The sequence below is a fragment of the Tachypleus tridentatus genome, chromosome 9 (genome assembly GCF_004210375.1).
Source record: "Tachypleus tridentatus isolate NWPU-2018 chromosome 9, ASM421037v1, whole genome shotgun sequence".
In the NCBI taxonomy this organism is placed as follows: domain Eukaryota; kingdom Metazoa; phylum Arthropoda; class Merostomata; order Xiphosura; family Limulidae; genus Tachypleus; species Tachypleus tridentatus.
The window spans coordinates 41,222,339-41,243,745 of NC_134833.1; the positions used below are offsets into that span (position 1 = coordinate 41,222,339).

General features: G+C 34.3%; 1 protein-coding gene across 3 annotated transcripts in view; it reads right to left on the minus strand.

Annotated features, from left to right (window-relative positions):
- Positions 1-21,407, minus strand: part of LOC143225125 (uncharacterized) — a 99,666-nt gene that overhangs the window by 62,250 nt on the left and 16,009 nt on the right. Inside the window, exon 1 of one of the 3 annotated variants that reach the window (XM_076453971.1) lies at positions 10,055-10,111. The exons of the other annotated variants lie outside the window; for them this stretch is intronic. The gene's annotated coding sequence lies outside the window, so the exon portion shown is untranslated. Of the gene's footprint in view, positions 1-10,054; positions 10,112-21,407 lie in introns of those variants that run through there. 3 annotated transcript variants of the gene reach the window in all.

A 21,407-nucleotide genomic window follows, 5' to 3' on the forward strand; every position in this document is an offset into this window, starting at 1 on the left:
GACCCAGGCATCTATTCACTTTGTGGCTACCTCCTGGCAATGCCAGATAAAATGGATCTGCTAAAGTGTAAGTTAGTCTGTGAGGGTATTTGATCGTATAGTTGGGAATGTCACCCTAAAATGTCTTGAGGAATTCTCAGGGTCTCTTCAGCAGTAAAGGTTCAGCTTCTTTAGAGACAGAGACACTACGCTTCATTACTGAGGTCACTATAGTCTGTTCATTGGGGTAGAGTAGGAGCCCCCTATTTTACTGCAAAAGTCATTGTTGTGGTTGATGGCGGTGTAATTAGTGTAATCAGCAAAGCATTCTTATCTGCCTGGTTCTGATCGTTGGTGGTGGTTCATTTGACTACTAGAGTTGCCATGGAGGTTGTGGTAGTACCAATCAACCATTGCTTATTTTCTTGTTTTTTTCTTTCTGTCACTCAGCTGTTCTTCAAGGATTCTTTTCAGCTTTAGGATTTATTAGTCCTGAAAGAGGTAGCTGCATTTCTGTTACCTTTTTGCTGTCATTAAACAACCTCTGACAAAAACACCTAACAACAGGTTTTCAATTCTGAGACCTTTACTATTTTCCTTTTGAACTGCTAATGTTGTAGCAGTTGGCTACAGCAGTTCTTAGATTGGCTGGCATAGAGGTGATTTCTCCACAGTGTCATCTCTGTATTTGCTCTGGTTATTATCCTCAGGAGATAAAAGCCAGCCCAACAACCAACTAAGACTGCCATCTCAAGGATATTTTAATGCCAACCTGATAATGATAAACAACTCAGCAACATGTGGAACACACCGTGTGTCAGTCAGTAATACATTTCCTTTTAGGATGCAACAGATTATTGGATCAGCAGAGCAGTGTAATTCTTTGCGGAACAGAAACTCCTGATTGTATTAATTGTCAGATTGGCTATCCATGGCAAAATTAGTATAATTGTGAAGATTGCTTTCAGTAAAACGCATTTTTGTCTATTTGAAGAACAAATTATACATAGCATGGCATGGCCAAGTGGGTTAAGGCGTTCACCTCATAATCTGAGGGTCGCGGGTTCGAATCCTGGGCACACCAAACATGCTCGCCCTTTCGGCTGTGAGGGCGTTATAATGTAATGGACAATCCCACTATTCGTTGGTGAAAGAATAGCCTAAAAGTTGGCCGTAGTTGGTGATGACTAGCTGCTTTCCCTCTTGTCTTACACTGCTAAATTAGGGACGGCTAGCACAAATAGCCCTCGTGTAGCTTTGCTCGAAATTCAAAAACGAAACAAACTAAATATCCAAAATGGTCACAAAGTCTAGATTAAATAATTAAAATACAGATTGAAAATATAACGTTGGAAGATTTTTGATTTATCAAAAGGTAAGACTTAACAGTATGCTGCTATAGTTGTTGTGCAGTTGTGACATAAACGATCCAGCAGGAAAGGAATGAGGCCAAAACTACACAACTGTAAACTACAGATAAGAAGTGACACCAACCTTTATTTTGACCATTATAATCCAGTAACATTTACATTGTCTTTTTTTATTATTATTCTAGTTATAAATTTAGTACTGTCTTTGGTATGATTTACAAAGTTATTACTTGGATGTTACTTTTTGCCTTCCTTAGTACACTCACAGACTGAAATTCCATATATCTTATGTTATAACGTTTATTGAAACAATGTTAAAAATATTTACAAATCTGTGCGCTTTTAAAACATTTATAATTTGCATCAAAGAAAACATTTTATCACAATCAAATAAAACACAGGATAAAATATGAGACCCCACGCATATATTTATTTATTCTGTACACTGTGTTGTCCATACTCAAATAGATTGCAACAGACTGCCTCTGGCATTTAAGTTACATTGTAACAATTTTGGGTAACACAATGCAGGCTACATTTTGATAGCTGTGTTACAATAATGTGCTGCCATCTATGAGTTATTAAACTCAACATCTGTTTCTTCTAGGCACCACATACCAACTAATCATAATTCAGCTAAACAAAGACTTTCAAGCTAAAATTTTCGCAAGCCACAAAAATACTCGTGCTGTTGCTATAGTAAACACCAATATACATTCAGACAAAGCACCATTCTCTCGCTGTGTCATTCAGGTGTGCTGGAATATATCCAATAAAGAGTATGTATTATTCTCCATAAAATCTCTCACCAATCATCTAGATCAAGAGTTTGATTCTTGAACAACATCTCTTATGTTTTGCCTCAGAAAAATCACTGGTAGCTCAGAAAACAAGAGTTTCAAAGTCAGTTCGGTCTTGTTTCTCTTGAGATCAACAAAGCATTTTAATTTCAGATAATCAAGTGATTGGTTGGTTGTTTGGCATTTTTTGGTGCAAAGCAATTAGATTATCTGCACAAAACAACTGGTATGAAAACAAAAAAGTAAAATACTATAAAATGTAAAAATAAAGCAAGTTAAAAGCTAAACAATGCTCATAAAACAGGTAAAAACTAAATAGAAGTAAACAGACTAGTAGGTTGCAAAAAGATAATACAAAAAGAGAGCTAAGATAGTTTTTGTAAATAGTACAGTTAATGTACCGACTAGCTTCAGCGTAATACAAAACGTTGAACTATAATACATAATGGCACACAACTTGGCAGTGAACAGAAACTGTAGAGAGAATCCTGTGAGCAACTACTGAGACATAACAGATCATGAAAGAACACACAAAGTTATATTTCAAACCATACGTTAAAATTGTTTCAAAGATGTTTGGCAAAGAGAAGATGGTACTTCCAATCGGGAGTCTCTGTCAGGTAAATCAAGAAAAGATCAAAAGGAGTGGATGGCAATGAGACATATGGGATGGGATGATCATCATACAGAGCAAGACCATCCAACAATAGACCCAATTCAGCTAGCTGTGTCTGGATACGAAGGTCAAGCAAGAGAAGGAATAGCAGACTACCTATTCCCAGAGAGTGCAGCTCACGGATGAAGGAAGGATTGAAGTTTGATAGATATTGTAAAAAAGCTGCTGATTTTAGAGATAGAGAGGAGTTTCAAATGACTATCTGTACAGAGTGTGGACTGGTAAAGTGCAGAAAGCCCTTGTGCAGAACCGAAGCTACAGATGGTGTACACGGTCCAACATCTTCAATGCAGTAGACCTGGCAGAACCATAAGCCAGAGACCTATAATCCATCTTGAATTGTATAAGGGCACGACATATTTTGAGCATATAACATCTATTCGCTCCTTATGAGGTGAAAGAGAGGACACAAATGATGATAGTGCTCTTATAAACTTGACACAAAGCCGTTTTGTGTGAGAAATAAAAGCAACCTTATAGTCAAAGACAAGCCCAAGAATTTCGTCTGAGAAACCACTAAAAAAGCAACACCGCTAAGACAAAGCTCAGGATCTAGATGTAAACCTCACTGGCAGATAAAGTGAGTGCGTATGGTTTTAGAGGAATAGAAGGTGAAATATTTGCAGTCGTCCACCCTATCAAGTCACTCAATAAATTTCATGTTCAGTGACTGACAAAAAATGTGGAACTTACTCAAATCGAGAATGTCTGCACCACTAGCAGAAAGTTGTTTAATGATATATATCATTGTTCTTTATACTGATAAGGATGGCACTTAAGACAAAACCATGAGGGACTCCAAGTTTCTGTGCGAAAGAATGGGATATGTTTGAAATCTCTTGTTAAGTAAAAGTTACAAATAAAATAGGCCAATTCCGCGCAAACTTCTATTTAATCTCCAAATCCTTATCAAGATCAAAGAAGATAGAAACAAAATGCTCACTCTTGACGAAGGCTTCCTTGGTAAAGAATTCAAGACGAATAAGATGTCCCATAGAGGAGTACTGTCAATAAAAACCACATTAAGTGGATGAGAATGGATTGTTTTATTCGAGGAATCAAACAAAACCCGCATTAACCATCCTCTTAAAGGCCTTGAGAGACAGCTAGTCAAATCAATTGGATAATAATTAGAAAAAGTTTTGGGCTTCTTCCGAGGCTTTGAAAGAGGGAGAACAATAGTCTTACGCCAATCATCAGAAGACTCATTTTCCTGTCAAATCTAGTTAAAATAACCGAAAAAACAAAAGAAGAAGGAGAGAGACGGTGCAGAATTTCATAGTGGACATCATCACTGATATACTGCCAAACAAATGAAGAGAAAACTTAAGTTTCACCAGTACAAATGAGTGATTATAGCCATAGAAATAATCTCTTCAAAATGAAAGGGATGAACTCTCATCCAGAGACATGATGGCAGGAGAAGAAACGGAAGTGTTGGAAAAGTGGAAAAGGCAACCCCAAGAGTATTGGCGATGCTCTGTACAGTAGTAACTTTCTACCTATCAAAAGGGATGGAAAACATAATTTCAACTAACCTTCCGAAGTTTCTCAGAAATTAGTGTAGCACTGGTTGTAAAAGAATGCTAGTGGCGTGCATAATCCAGGATTTTTCTGTCTCTGATGCCTGACTGAGTGAACATGGGTACAAGACTGTTGGAAAGCAATGTGGTTTGAAAACGTGGGATATACACGAAAAATATCACAGGCATTCTCAGCCTTCCATGTCTGCTGGCAAGCAAGAGACTACCACAGACGAGGATATCATGGGAAATGAGTCGAGGTTTTAGGGATTAAATGAACAGTTACTTGAGGAATATAATCAGTTTCTGCCTCCACATAGCCGTTAATAGATGGATGATTAACGACAGAAAGATCTAGTTTTGAGAGAATGGTGAAGGAGAGCCACTTAGTCTGCTTCAACTTCCACTGTGGCACATGGGTCTGGTGCAACACCCACAGCCAATCATTGGCAAAATGATGGGTCACTGTCAACCTTCCAATAAAGATAAGAAAAAAGCAAAGGTGAGCAAGTAGATAGATAAATAGCAGTAAAAGACTGATTGGGCTTGAAAATAGGTAAAAGAACCAGTATTTAAATGAGAAAGATTGTGAACTGAGAGCATATACTACACAAAACAACTTCTACCATCAATATCACTATCACCCTAGAGGGGATTCATGTTGTGCTAAAAACACGTAGGTCCAAGAAGTCTTGATAAAATTGAAATAAACACCCTTATAACCCGAGCGCTTTCGAAGGGTGAACTTTACTTCTTCAGGGGCAATCTGGATATTGTGTTCATCTCTCAACAGAAATAAGGAGGTGGCAACTGTTTCATAAGAGCATCAATGTCTGATTTATTGTAAGTCTTTCCTCGAGACAGATGCATAGAACACGCAATTATTATGTGACCCATGATGATAAGGATGGCTACAGCCTCCAGAGACACAGACAAGGCCCAGCATGGACAGGTTGGTTAAGACGTGCGACTCGTAATCCGAAGGTCGCAGTTTCGCATCCCCGTCGCACCAACTATGCTTGCCTTTTCAGCCGTGGGGGCGTTAGAACGTGACGGTCAATCCCACTATTCGTTGGTAAAAGAGTAGCCCAAGAGTTGGTGGTGGGTGGTGATGACTAGTTGCCTTCCCTCTAGTCTTACACTGCTAAATTAGGGACGGCTAGCGTAGATAGCCCTCGAGTAGTTTTGCGCGGAATTCAAAAACAAAACAAACAAAACAAGACATAGACAAGTTGAGTACATGCTGGCCAACCAGCAGCTCCACAATTCCATGAACTCAACCATTACACAAATTGTGATTCCTGTGCATTAAAAGTTGCCAATAGATGATACTATTAACAGGCTAAATAAATTTTTCTAGCAAGAAGAGATACACGAGTTGAAAAGGTATTGATCAAGGCCTTAATGTCATCTAAATGTGAATGAAAACCTTAATATTTCTGATGCATTAAAGTGGCTATTTTAGAAGGAGGAAAATTGGCTGGAGAACCATTTGTTTCCAATCAAGACATTTTCTTTAGTAGAAAGAGGCGCATAAATCTCTATGGAACCTGTTACAGAAAGATTGAGCAGATATGTCTTGAACTTAGGAGACTACAGTGAGTGAATAATGGTTCTGCATCTTAGTGCCAAAGGAGAGGGTCTGAAGCAATCACTTGAAGCGATGATGGGGACAGAGGCAAGAGAAGACACAAACTTGTTAGCTCTTGCATGCATAGAGGACAAAAACTCTTCACATAATGTGAGAAAAATTCTGATGGAAGCATGGAAAGAACCTATGTACTAAACCTTGTACTTATTGTAATTAAAATCCATTTGCAATTTACTCAACCAATTCATGAAATAATACAAATCATGTTGTAAAGCTGCAGAAGCATACTCATAGCTATCATTACACAATAAATTAATATAATCAGCAAATATAAAAAAAATATTGATCATTGTCTCATCTACATCATTAATGAAAACAAAAAGAGCAACGGTCCTAACACTGATTCTCAAAGAACCTCTTGACATTAATCTATTATATAGCTAATTTTCAATTCAATGAGTCAACTTATTCCCAGACATATAGAGATCATTTTTAAAAAAGGGCTTTTATATGGTATATTGTCTAATACTTTTTGAAAACTCAAATAAATAAACTCTATACATTTACTCTAATCTGCGTAAGTACTAATTATATAACGAATGTAAAAAAGCTAGAAGGGAAGAACTTTTCCAAGTGAACCATGTTGAATATCAGATTTTGAAATTGTTTAAATAATTTTGCATAGAATCTTTTAGGGAACTTTCAAAAACTTCCTATGACGCATGTGAGGTTAAAGGGTTGCAATTCTGGAACAGTGTTGATAATATCCTTTGAAAACGAGGGTAACATTAACCAATTTCCAAACCTTTGGCACTTACCTACTATTCAAGGACTTCCAAAAATATTAGGAAGTGGTTCAAACATTAAATCCCTATCATTCCTCAAAATCTATAGAGAACTATTATCTGACCAAAATCTATTCACCTTTTTCTTAACAGTTGCAAGGTTATTGAGATTATCTCGTTTAGTCTTATTTTTGTCTAACAACTGTTCAAGATGAGAAATATTGCTTAAAGTTTCATTATTAAAAACTGAACAAAAAGTAAAATTCAGCAATCTATCCATCTCAATACATCAATTATGATCCTATCTATATCATTCCTCAAATTCCATACTTCCATCCTAACACTTTATTTACCCTTAATGTATATAAAGAACTATCTTCCCTTAACATTTACATTTTCATTCAATCTTTTTATCATGTACCTTTTCGATTTTCTAGCGCATTATTTGACCAACTCTTGTGACTTTCTATAATTCTCTATGTCTTCCATCATTGCACTAAATTTTCTTCCTTACACTTGTGTGAATTAACCTGATTTTATATTTCCAGCCATCTTTTTTCTATAAACAACATGTCTGTCTAGATCAAAAACCTCTTTCCAATGACAATTCCCTTCACTGAATGACTCTACCTCTTGATCATTCTAGTTGTGTAAAATGTCATTTTCTTTTACCAAGAAACTTTTCCAAACTTAAAGCATGAGAGTTCAACTAAAAGGCAGATCTAAATTCAGCAAAAATATAAAACTCAACAAAAATATAAAACTCAACAATTCAATATCCTGTAGTCCGCCACTAAACCTTTTTCTCCTTCTTATCCACTCTATAGAATAGTCATATAAAACTGAGTTACACTTACGATAGTGGAATGGGTATATTAATAACAGGAAATATGGTCAAGTTACCTATTACAGTTATAATCTATCTCTTAGTAATAGAGTCGTGAAATATAAAAACTGAAAGCAAAGCTGAACATGAAATCAACAGTCTTTATTGTTTAAGACTTCATACAAACAGAGTTTGAGTGTACTTGTTATTATTTACACACAAAGATCACTTTTACAGGATATTCTATCTTCAACTTGTGAATCCATGTAGAAGACTGAGTAAATCCAACTTTTCTTGCTCTGCAAGAAACATTGTGTTTACCCTCAGTGACTAGTATTGTCCACATAGCCGTTACATCGAGATATTACCTGAATTACCATTGAAAGATACTAATGTTACCATCCTTGCACAGCAAGCTGAACAATAGCATACATGGACAGAACAGGTATTACTTACTTACAAATGACAAATATAAAAACACAAGTAGATCAAAACAATTTTAATGGCTTTTTCGACCACATGTTACATGAAACCTGCACACACGTAGAATAAATATCATAATAATACAGGAGAATTGAACTGGTGATGTATTCATGTGCCATAGCATCACAATACAATATAAAATAGCAGTCTTATATGCGTATTAATGGGCTACAAGCACACCACTTCGTGCATACAGTATCTTACCAAAGTATTCGCCTTTACTAGTAAATTTCACAATACTCTCACAGTAATAAATTTAATATTATTATGAGTGAAGGAGGTTGAATATTAACAAAACCAGCAAAGAAAACATATAAATTTAAATTTGCTGATTGCTTAAGTATTCATCCCTTAAGTGGAAACACCTTTGGCAGCAATTGATGCTGTGAATATTTTTGAATAGGTCTGTACCAGCTTTTCACAAAGGGGTAGTGTAAGTTTTGCCTATTATTCTTGGTAAAATGCTCCAATTTTGATAAGGTTATTGTGGTTCGTTAATGGACTGCAGTCTTCAAGTCTCGTCATAAATTTTCCATTGGATTCAAGTTTTTTTAAAACTACTTCAGTGTGGCTTTGGCCTTTGGTTTTGGGTCACTGTTTTGCTGAAATGTGTTTTTTACCCAATTTTAGCTTACTGGTTAATCCAAGAAAGTTTTCCCTCCAGGATTTGTCTGTATTTTGCACCAACCATTTTCTTCTAAATCCTAATAAGCTTTCCAGTCCCTATTGATAAGAAGTATTCCTATAACATGATGCTTTCACCATTACGCTTGACAGTTGTGGTGTTGTTGGCTGGATAATGTTCTGTGTTAGTCTTGCACCAGATATAACGTTTTGAACTTAGACTTAAAATCTCAGTTTTTGTCTTTTCTGATCATAAAATCTTCTGTCAAATGTCTGAAGTACCACTTACATGCTTTATTGCAAACTCCATATGAGATTTGTATGATACTTTTTCAGTGATGGTTTCTTTCTTGTCATTCACACAAACAAGCTAACTTCTGGAATACTTTCAATGTATGAAAACTGTTGGCTCCATAGTAGTATCCCTAAATCAGGTTTTTGCTTGACTTGGCTGCTTAGTTTGGAAGGGCGACTTGATCTTGGTAATGACTGGCTGGTATGAAACACATTCCGCTTCTTAATGAAGGACTTTACCATAATGAAAGGGATAACCAATAACTGAAATTTTCTTATAACCTTCTTTTGATTTGTGCTTCTCTCCTTCTTTATCTCTGATATATTTGGAAAGCTCGTTGGTCTTCATGGCTGGTTTGTCATCTTACCATGTGAATTGTGGCTTGAACAGCTACATTTATTTCGAACTCAAGTTAAACCATTTTGTTTACACACAGACAGGGACCATTACACTAATTTTATGACCTCTCAAACTAATCTTTTGCACCTTAACTGATTTAGGGTTGTTGTGGTAAAGGGTTTAAATATTTATGCAATTGAGAATATTCCAAATTTCTTTCACAATCCAACTTACTCACATAATATCAGCATATTTATTTTAGTTTTTTTTTCCATCTTGGAGTAGATTGTGTAGGTTCTAAATATAGAGTTTCAATTAAAAGTTTCATTATTGAAAGCTCAGATAGCAACAGAATGTAGAATATTTTGCTGGAGTGATTACTTTGATAAGGCGCTGTAACTGTACAATCTACGCTAGTTGCATAATGTATTAACAGCATGCATGTATACATCCTCTAACACCTCAATACAATGCACACTAGTAGTCCAAAACAGTAACATTTGCATGTATGTGGTATTTGCAGACGAAACTGTGATGGACAGGTAACCAATACTGCAATATAAAAGATTAAAAGGAAATGCTTACAGAAGAATAAATTAACAAAATAATAAAAAAGAATCAAACGAAAGTATAAAACAAATACGAATCTTTATCTCTTACACAAAGGGACGGTGCATCAAATCTATAATATGGTTTTACAATTCTACATCTGAGGGGAATTTAATCCTTAGCTTATACTGAAACGTAGAAACCTTTACATTACCACTTCATTTGGGTGTGACGCAATTCCAGGAAAGAGATGATACAGTAGTCTGGCCAAACAAGAACACGGTCTTTTGAATGATTAACTAAAATTTACGACTACCTAGCTCTGTGTGCAAGGACGTTAACTAAGTATCTAGCATCTGAATAAATAATATTGAAAAATATTCCTGAAAATAATTGAATAAGGTTATATGCCTTGTATGGTTATATAGTTGTAAAACCAGCTAGTATTTCAACTGCTTGTCTCCTTTCTTCCTTATCAGCACCTTGCTGGGTGCTTACGCTAATAATTAAGAAGCCACATTTAAATGTCTATCGTGATTTTCGTAACATTTCTTTTGACAATATATAAGATGCATGACACATACGAGATATTATTAAGAGCTTTTGATACAAAATAGAAAACTAAGATCCAAGCAAAAAATAACTATACATGGACGAAATTAATCTTATATAATATATCAATTATAACTACATAACATCATAATTTAAATCAAAATAAATTAAAATACTATAATAATTAAAAGACATTAAATCATAATTTAGGCACCCATGCTATTAACAACCATTTTGGCCGCAAATGGAACAATCTTTCGAGGAGTCTTAGACTAGTCCTGATGTCAGACTCCACGCTGAGAGTGCATAAGAGTAAACAAGTACTTTTTTATAAGAATATGCTCCACAAGCCAACACGGTGAGATAAAAATATTACCATAAATCAAATAAGCTTAGAATGAAATTAATATATGATCAAAACAAAACAAGCTTAGAACAAACTAAAAATCATACAAAATAAAAATTAAGCAAAATATTATTTACAAATAATTTAAACAGACTCAGATGCCATGTATAATAAATAAATTCACAACTGCAGAATTAGTGAACTGAAAAAAACGAAACAAAATACCTGAGGAAAAACAAAACAGATACAGCACAGAGTCAAAAATGATTTTGTATGTAATACGAAATCAAAAGCAATTTCAGATAAGGCAGACACAAATGAAAACAAGATAGGATTGAATGCAATGAAAAAATGAATAGAAAATAAACAAAACTCAGCATAAAGAGGATTTGATATAATACAAACTCAGCATAAATGGAACTCAATAAAATACAACATAAGCGAGATATAAAATAAAACACACACATTTCAGAGTTAATAAATTTAAACTTATGAATTTAAATTTAAAACACAGTGTAGGTACAATGAAGAAGATAAACGTAATGAAAATGGAACATAAATCGTAAACATAAAGCGGAAACACACATAAATAGATGTAATGGTATCTTTAGAAAAATAACAAAAAGTAATAAGATCTTATATCTAATAACCTGCGTAGCGCTCCTTTTCAGGCATATTATATTGTCTGGATTTATTGATTCTAACCCATTACCTGTGATCTCTGCCATTCACTTTTCCGTAATAATAATTCTTTTCACATTGGCATTAAGCCTAGTCTTCCATCCATCGGGCAGCCTACACTAAATGTGGTGGTGCTATATTTTGATAACTTCTGTGGTTATATGCTTGAGGATGATGGTTGGAGTTGCTACCTGGAGGTTGAAGGAAGTCTTGAAAGCATAGTTACAAATCTGTGACACAGGAAGCAGAATGTTTGGTCTCATGGTACCTTATTCTTCTTCCCATACGTTTAGTGGATGCAAACATCTTATTTAGGTTTGAAATGAGGCTAGTTGTTTCCAAGTATGTTATTACGTTACACCATATTGTCATCATTCCATTAGATAGTGGAAAGGATCTTGGTTCTTTCCATTTTTATCTGGTTGTAAAATCTATTTAATCGGCCGGGACTGAAACGGTGCTCTTCAAAGGTCCTGCATCAGGTTTGCAGTAGGAAGCGTATTCTCAATAACCATGGGTTCAACCACAGTTATTTTTTGGTTTGTCTCTAACTGTGAGGTAATTTCTTTTTATGGTCTTTGTTTATCACTGTGTGATAGTGGTAAAAGACACTAGGTTTCTTAAATAATCTAACAGGATGATATTCATTTTTTCTTTTCGAACATTAGAAATCGAACATTTTGATTATAAATTTCACTGAGAATTTTTCATGAATATTAGATATCCAGAATCACAGCATTTTATGAAAAAGCTAGCAATAAAAAACTTCTCCTTTATTCATCCTGGTGTAGCCAGAGGCGTAGCCATAGGAGAGGCCTTTGGAGCCTGGGCTGTCCCTCTTTAGAGCAATTATTAGTGTTATTCATCATATACTATTCATTCATCATTAAGTTTACCGTATCGCTAATGGTATGTTGGAAATTACTTGTAACTTCGTTTATTGTTTCTTTTTTCTGGTATGTATGTTTACAATTTCAATTTTTTTAGTATTCTCCATCTAAAATTGTATTATTTGTAATATAACAAATTTATTAGCGTAATCATTTTACATTAGTGCAGTATAATTTTTATTAAAATATTTGTATATAAAACGAATAATTTTTAGAAAAGAACTATAAAAAAAATATTTGTTGAAACAGAATAATCAAGATTGCCTTTTAATTGCCCCCGCTAGTACAGCTAGCACGCTCTGACAAAGGAACAGTAAGGCGCTCCTTCCCTCCGCTAGCCCATGGGAGGTCCTTGGGCAAGACCGAGTACCCATTTAGCCCACCATGTCAGGGTTACGATGAAGTCATGGAAGGCAGGTGGTGGATGAGTGCGAGGCAACTGACATAGTGTCATTAATGGCGCAACACTCAATCTGGCCAGGCAGATGACTCCAATCTAAGGAACAATGGCTGGGCAAAACGGTCCTGTATGGACACTGCTCCTACAGCAAGTAATTGCAACCTACTATAGGTACCATTTTGCAAAGAAAAACCTATGGCAAAATTGAAAATGAATTGAGTGAATATAGACCAATTGAAAGAGGGGTGAGGCAGGGATGTGTATTTTTACCAGACCTTTTTAACTTATACAGTGAAATAATCTTACGAAACATCAATGAACATCAGGGAGTTAAAGTAGGCGGATGCAATATCAACAACTTGCGCTACGCTGATGACACAGTCCTCATTGCGGACTCCGAACGAAATCTACAGACTCTCCTCACAACAACAGTAGACGAGAGTGAAGAAAAAGGCTTGCAGTTAAACGCGAAGAAAACAGAGTGCATGGTTATCTCAAAACAATCAAATACACCCACATGTAGCATAACCGGCAAGGACGTGAGAATAAAACAAGTCGAAAGCTTCAAATATCTTGGATATATTATAACATCAAATGCAAAGAGTGACACAGAAATAAAGAAAAGAATTGCAGTGTCCAAGGATACTTTCAACAAAATGAAGTCCATATTCACAAACAGGAACATAACAAATGTCACTAAAATTAACACCTTGAAATCATATGTATGGTCTGTTCTCTTATATGGCTGTGAGAGCTGGACACTGAACAAAGACACAGAGAAGAGATTAGAAGCTGCTGAAATGTGGTTCCTTAGAAGGATGCTAAAAATATCATGGACTGAAAGAAAAACAAATGTGGAAGTCATGGAACTGGCAGGATATAAAAGGTCCCTCATGAAAACTATAAGAAAGAGACAAATGGTATTTCTAGGACACATCTGTAGGAAGAATGGGATAGAGAAACAGATACTATGTGGAAAATAGAAGGGAGGAAAAGCAGAGGGTGTCAAAGAACTAAATATATCGACAGCCTCAATAACTATGTCACCAAGAACTCAATGAGCAACATCGAGTTGATAAGGAGGATTGACAACAGAGAAGTCTGGCATGCCATGGTCGTCGATGTCTGCCGCAGATTTAACACATGAAGAAGAAGAAAAAGTACAGCGGTATGCCCACGGATTTACAACGTTAAAATCAGGGGTTCGATTGCCCGCGGTGGGCTGAGCAGATAGCCCAATGTGGCTTTGCTATAACAAACACATACGCCTTCCAGTTTTTTGTTTGTTGATTTAAGTTATTACATGTTGTTAATGAATTTCTCTATTTGCTGCTGTTTGTTTTTGTTTTTACCCTCATCTGCACAACAAGGTTCCACACAGTTTTACAACCCAGCTCGTAAAACGTGTCTACGTACTTTACAATTTTTTAACTACGTTTTCGGTCATAAATAATTATTTCTATAAATATCAATTCATTTTAAAAGTAATTAAAACATTTTATTGTATTATTAATATATTTTAATTTTACATATATAATATTATCTAAGAAATTTAAACAAAAAGTCTAATCGATATCTGTCAATACATTTGGCCAGAATAGCTTTTTGTTTGATGAGTAGACGACTTTATTGATATATAAACTTTAGTGTAATGCTCTAGGTTTTCATTTTTTATTTTAATTGTACGAAAATATTATATTTGAAATATAATTTAACACATTATAATCGAATCTAGACTTGACAATGGAGAATATTCAGATGTTTCATATTCAAATTGTCTTATTATATATATCACAATAAAATAAAATATTTTATATACCTTATATTTTTGAATAAATTTTATTTATTCGCACTTATTATGATTATTATGAATTTATTTTTAAAAATTCAAATTTAATATCTTTTATTTTCTATACTTGCTTAAAATAATTTTTATCCTTTTTTAAGATGTATATGATTATAATAATTATTACGTTTTTTAGAAAAATGGATAAATATACTGTGAACTCAAAAAGAGGGCAGAAAAAAGTTGTTCTGCTTCTGGCTTCACACTGAAGTATCACATGAAATGTCAATTTATCCTGATTCTCGCTCCAGTTTAACAACATCAGAAGAGATACCAAGTTGCAGTTCTTATGGCTCCTTTTCAACAGCATCGAGAGAGATTCCAGGCAAAATATCCAAATTAACAACTTAATGGCGTTGGAAATTATTTAAGTGCCAAAGTTATTTGTCTAACAAAAAAAAAAAAAAAACAGGAACGTTGCTAAAACCAAAAAGTAAACCCCAACTATTGTTCTGTTGGAATGCCCATTCTCCTAAAAAAAAACAAGGTCAGACAAAGCACAGGTACTTGGTTCAGTCACAAATTGATAAATATCTACAATTTGCTTATAGTGAAAATTTGGTAGTTTGTTCTGCAAAATATGAGTACTGTGTACAGCAGATTTTGCACACCAAACAGCATGTGTTTCTCTTGGCAAACTGGGTAAAAAGTGGTTGGACAGGTACGATAGATCAACAGGACCAACACGTGATTCAAACTCACTTAAATATTGAACCAAGAGGTTTTGGACCCAATTTCAGCTTATTGGCTGGTTCAAGCAAGTTTTTCTCTAGAATTTTTCTATGCTTTGCACCAATCATCTTGCTCTAAATCTTGATAAGCTTTCCAGTTCCTGTTGTTAATGATAAGAATACTTATCTCTTAAATAACGGGATGTTTAATCAAATCCCTAACATGGTTTTACAATTCTACATCATAATAGCTGTTGCTAAACGCGGAGTAGTTATTTTGTGGAGAGGACAATATCCAGCTTCTTGGTAATAATGATGGTGCCCCTATCAATTTGGAGAAACTGGAAGGAGGTGAAGGAAACTTTCAAAGGCTGCTGAAATTTTACTGGTGATATTATCTTCGACACCCAAGAGTGAATGTACCACAAAATTTATACTATAGCTCAGCTGAAATTCTGAATGATCTAATACAGTGCAACGGAAATCAGTTAAAAGAGAAAATTATTGCTATAATACAACAAGCTGGCTTTTGTTGTGTCTTAGCAGATGAAACAATTAAATATTCTGGCATGAGCATTTGACACTATATATAAACTATTTTGATCAAGAGTTGAGTGATACTTGCAAGGATTTTATTGCGCGTATTGATGTTTTAAACAAAGAGTACATGAAGTGTGATATTTTAACTGGAGTTGATATGGAGGAAGAAGATGAAATTCTAAACAATACAGATATGATTTTTATTACTGTGATACCGTCACAGGCAATTTCTAAAATATTAACTAGCCACTAATTTGAAAGTACTTGGAAATACAATGGTAAAAGCTCAAGTAGTCTTCTAAACATTCTCCAATTCGTAACATGTGCAGAATGGTTAAAGAAGTAACCAATTTCTTTTCGAGAAGCAACAAAAGAAAAATAGTTGTTGAAAAGGCCATTGTTTTGACAGAAAAGCACAAACTTGAATCAATATCAGAAAAAAGTGGGTGGAACGAATTACAGCACTAGAAAGTTTTATATCCAACTACATAATAATGGGAAGAGGACTTATGTCTAACAAGTTGTGAAATGATTCAGAGGCATCTGCAAAAACTTCATGCTACTCAAAAGTATAACTTACATTAAATTTTAGTTGCGTTGTTTACTTCAGTGTCATTGTGCTTGAACGCAAGTGCTCTAAGCAAAAGTCTTCCAACGAAAAATCAGATCTGAAAAGGGATATAGACGGTGTGATTGATATAATTGAAGTTCTCAATGAAATTCGGAAACAACTTGAAGTTCACTTTTTTCCAAGCTATGAAATAGCTTAGAGATACAATTTCTCCACTATAAAGCTTCAACAACCTAGAAAGTGCAGTCGTCAACTGAATAGAGCAAATCCAGACACCAACGCAGACGACAAAGATGTCTTTTTTAGAATTACGATTTGCTTACTATTTTTTGACAATATTTTGAATACACTGTGGATGCGATTCAATATAAAATAACGACTGCTCTTTTTGGTATTATCATACACAAGAACATCCATGTCTGCATTTCAGTGCAAGTTGCTGAAGAAAGCTTTTTAGAGTTATGGAAGATGTACTCTCTAACTCTTCATGGCAATAATATTTGTTGCAATGATACGGTTGAATTAAAACCTTGTGAGCAATTAGACATTGGCATTAATGGAGGTGTGTTTCAGACACACAACAGAACAATCTAGCAGTTTAATTGAGTAACTTAGAGCTTGTGACAAAAATGATTTTGCAATTTTACATGCCTTGATCACGATTGGTGTGATCATCCCATTGCTACATCTGAAAAAAAAATTCTATTTTATGCCTTCTGAAAACCTATCTCCAGAACAGAACTAGAGAAACAAGGTTGAATGGCTTTGCTCATAGGTACCGCTATTCGACAGAGGCAGTTGACATCAATAATGTCACAGACCGGTTTGCAAGCGTTAAGCCGTAATGTATCATCATGTAATATTTCAAATCTGAATTTCAATGTGTACATTATGTCATTTAGAATATATGATAATTATGATGTGCTTCATCCCTTTGAAATTTCTGGCTATGTGTCTGGTAGATCTGAAGTTCTGATAACAATGAAAGGGTTAAATGTCTTAATCAAACAGACCACAAATATTCTAGGAAAGTTTCTAATTCAAATACAATGTATTATAATGTATGTGTCACTTCTCACAGTAGAAATGATTAATTTACTTAGTTCTTCATACAAAAATGCATAGCTCTTGGCACCAACATTTTATGGAACATTCATCTACATTAGTTTGATCTCTAATTGCGTTTCATCCTTGACAGCAGTCTAACTTGTCCACAGCCATCGTTCGCTTACATTTGAGGTTCTTACACCACTCTCTGGTTATTAAAACAGAGGTCCCGTTTAAGTTGGAAATATGTAAGAAATGCAAGCTAATTCCTTATGCTATCACTAAAATTGAATGATCTAATTCACAAACAGTGACGATGTTGCAAATAAATTGAGAATTACATTCATGTAGTCAATACGAAAGTATGCTATAATATCACTAATAAATGTTCATAATACAACATTCGTGTATAATTACTATCATGTTCAAAAATATTTACAAATATTAAGTATTTACTAACATCTGCAAAGCTTGGAAGCAGTTTAGTCCTATAAAATGAAATTATTTCTTATCAAAAACTACGAAAGTAAATAGATATACTATGCTTTCTTTCTTTAACAGGCCTGGTAATAATCCATTATTTTCACTATTCGTTGGTAAAAGATTAGCCAAAGAGTTGGCGGTGGGTGGTGATGACTAGTTGCTTTCTTTCTAGTCTTCACCGCTAAATTAGGGACTGCTAGTGCAGATAACCCTCGTGTAACTTTGCACGAAATTCAAAAAACGAACAAACAAAATCTTTCATGAACAACCAGTAATTATGGTTTCATCTCATAAAAACAAAGCTGAAAATATTATGTGTTTTGTATTCCAGTTGCCACAGTTAAAAGTATTCGTTCATAGCCACCAAAGACAATAATGAATTCACCGTATTTCTTATTTGGTATGATGTAGATTATCTCTGTACCATTACATGTTGCACTAAAAGAAAACCCACATCCTAACGAATATTTAAGTTCAATTATTTATTTATTTGAGTACAAAGCTACACAATGGGCTAAGTGTACTCTACCCAACAAGAGTATTGAAACCCAATTTCTAGCGTAGCAAGTCCGCAAACATGCCAATGTAAGTGTAAAACAAATTCTGTAATATAGAGTAAACAAACTGCACGTGAAGTTATTCTCTTCACATTTTAAAGCTAATTATGATCCTTGCCCCACATATACAAATTCAATGTTCAGGCCAAATTTGTTATTGAAAAATTTAATCCTTGTTGTTTTGAGATTATATGTATAATAGAAAATATAAACATATCTACACACGCGCTCCTTCCATCCACAATATTACATATTAACCAGTTAATACATTCAGTACATGTTGACACTTATCAGCAGCAATATAACATTAGTTACTGCGTTTCCAGTACATTGAAGCACATGGATGTTACCTGTTGATTTATAGCAATACTAAATCGAAACATATCATGAAAGTAAAAGCAATAATTGATGGAAAATGGTATTTTCCATTTAAATCACATTTTGCCGTATTAACTACAGAGCATAAGCTTAAATACAGAGTTTAATATACTAAAATTATAGGGGCTGCAAGCAAATTACTTTTCCAATAATAACATAATAGTTAGTTCAAGCCTTAAATTTCCATGCAAAAAGATAGTCTTTTCCCAATATTTGTAAAGTTTATGTCAGTTTTACTTTTAGTATCAGAACACAACCTGATTTATTCGGAGCTATGAGGAAAAAGTTTGTACTTCAAAATACGTAATCCTATTCTATGAGCCGATATGCCGTGGCTAAAAATGTTCACCTTTTGTACGGCATCATGAAAATGTTCATCAATTACCTTTTCAATTCTTGCTCAGTAGCACAACATGCTAACATGATGGCATATAGACTCACTTCAGTGAATTTGTTATGGTTGATCAAAGTAGCAAATATTCACTTACTAATCTACATTGGCTTGGCTGAAGTAATAATGACCAGTGAATACTGATTAACTTTTTCGTCTTTTAGAATAGAATACTTATTGTATTCATGGAGAATCTCTAAAAAGGAAAAACCTACAATTTTCTAGGATATTTTTCCTTGTAATGTGTTTTTCTTCTGAGCTATTCAAATGGTACAAAATTTGTATTAACTCCCAGTATGGGCCTGGTGGCTAGGGCAATTCGTAGGTCGTGGGTTCGAACCTCTCAACCAAATATGCTGGCCCTCTCAGCTGTAACGGTCCATCTTACTATTCTTTGGTAAACATTAGCCCATGAGTTGGTAGGAGATAATGTCAAGGAGCTGTCTTTTTCTTTCTAGTCTATCACTTCAAATTTTAGAATGGCTTGTGGAGATGACTCTCGCGTAGCTTTGCGTAAAATTCAACAAAACAAACCTTCAGTATTAATTCAAAATACAATAAAAGCAACTTTTACAACAGGCAAATTTTAATTTTTATAACTTTAGACTAATAGTATTGACCCATCATCAGTTAAGAATTATATTTAAATAGACATTTGTAATGTCAACCTATTCTTCCTTTAGCTGTAACCTCGACAAACATCTGACCTTGATTATTTTAATATACAATAACTTAGATAACACATTTAAGAACATCTCCACATTTTATTGACACCTTAAGTAATTTGGAACCAAAACACAAATAGCAGGTTTTGATATGCAAAATATTTATTCCCAGATTCTAACAGAAGAAGACTATAAACTTGTTATTGACACAATTATCAAAATCATAAACCGTAAAATTTCCCATTTTATCAAACCTTCTTTAATCTAGCCACGAAATTAGTTTTTTTAAAATTAAAATCGATGGCGTCTGTATGGGCAGAACACTATTGATAAATCTACTATGCCACATCATTATGGAGATAATAGGAAATACCCCATTTATAACTTATAAAATATCCTTTTAAAAATAGAAAAGAGTGCGATTTATCATTTCTAAAGGAGAGCTGAAGAAACAACCTAATGCCAGTATTCTTAAAACTAAAATTGCTACTTATAACCAAGTCAACAAACCCAAGACATACACTTCAACGAATACTCAATGTAGCCCAAAGGAAATTACTTAAATAATCCTCCATGAAAAATAAAAGACCTCAGAAAATCTAAACAGCGTGAAATCGTCCAACCAGCTGCTTTTACAATAATTTATTCAGAAAACAATTTCTATCATCATTTCTAATGCATCATCAACCATGTTTACATACAAAACGTGAAACTCAAACAAAAACTATACAAGAAATTAGAAAATCTAACACAATAAACAGTGAAATGACAAAGGCTTTATCAAATTTTACAAAATATAACGTTATCAGCATAATTTATGCAACCATGAACAGACTGCATACCTATAAAGGGCATAAACTTTGTCATAACGACATATAAACTACCTACAGTTGACATACAAATAGTTTCTGATAACTAAGGAAGAAGCTAATCACAAAATAACTCAATGTAACGTAAAATAAAACTTATCTACCACAAAGAAAATGTTGAATTATTAAAGCTGCGTAATAACCTCAACTTAATGTAAAAAACAGACAAAGACAAAACATCATTTTAACGAATAAAACATAATACTTCTAATTAATGCATGAAAGACTGAATGATTCCAACAAATACTTGCTGGTCAGTGGCACAATGGTATGTCTGAAAAAAAACGTTGTGGGCAGAGCAAAGACAGCCCGTTATGTAGCCTTGTGTTTAATTCCAAACAAACAAACAAATACTTAAAAATGGATGGCAAACTCAGTAGTATATACGAAAAACAAACAAACACGCTTCTAAAAGCGCTTGAAAAAGAAGACTATATAAGAGCTGACCTCATAAAAGGTAAAATGCACCAATAGTAGAGTTTCTCAACCCTATCAGCCTGCCAAAAATTCCTAGAACGCCTGTGAAAAAGCGTTTTATAATGTTAACTTCTTCTTTTAATCATAGCCTTGGCAAATATACGACATAGATTATTCCAGCGTACAATAAACCAGACAACACTAGAAAAACACCTTAACAAATTTGAATTTAAAACACAAAATGGAGTTTCTGATGTGCAGAA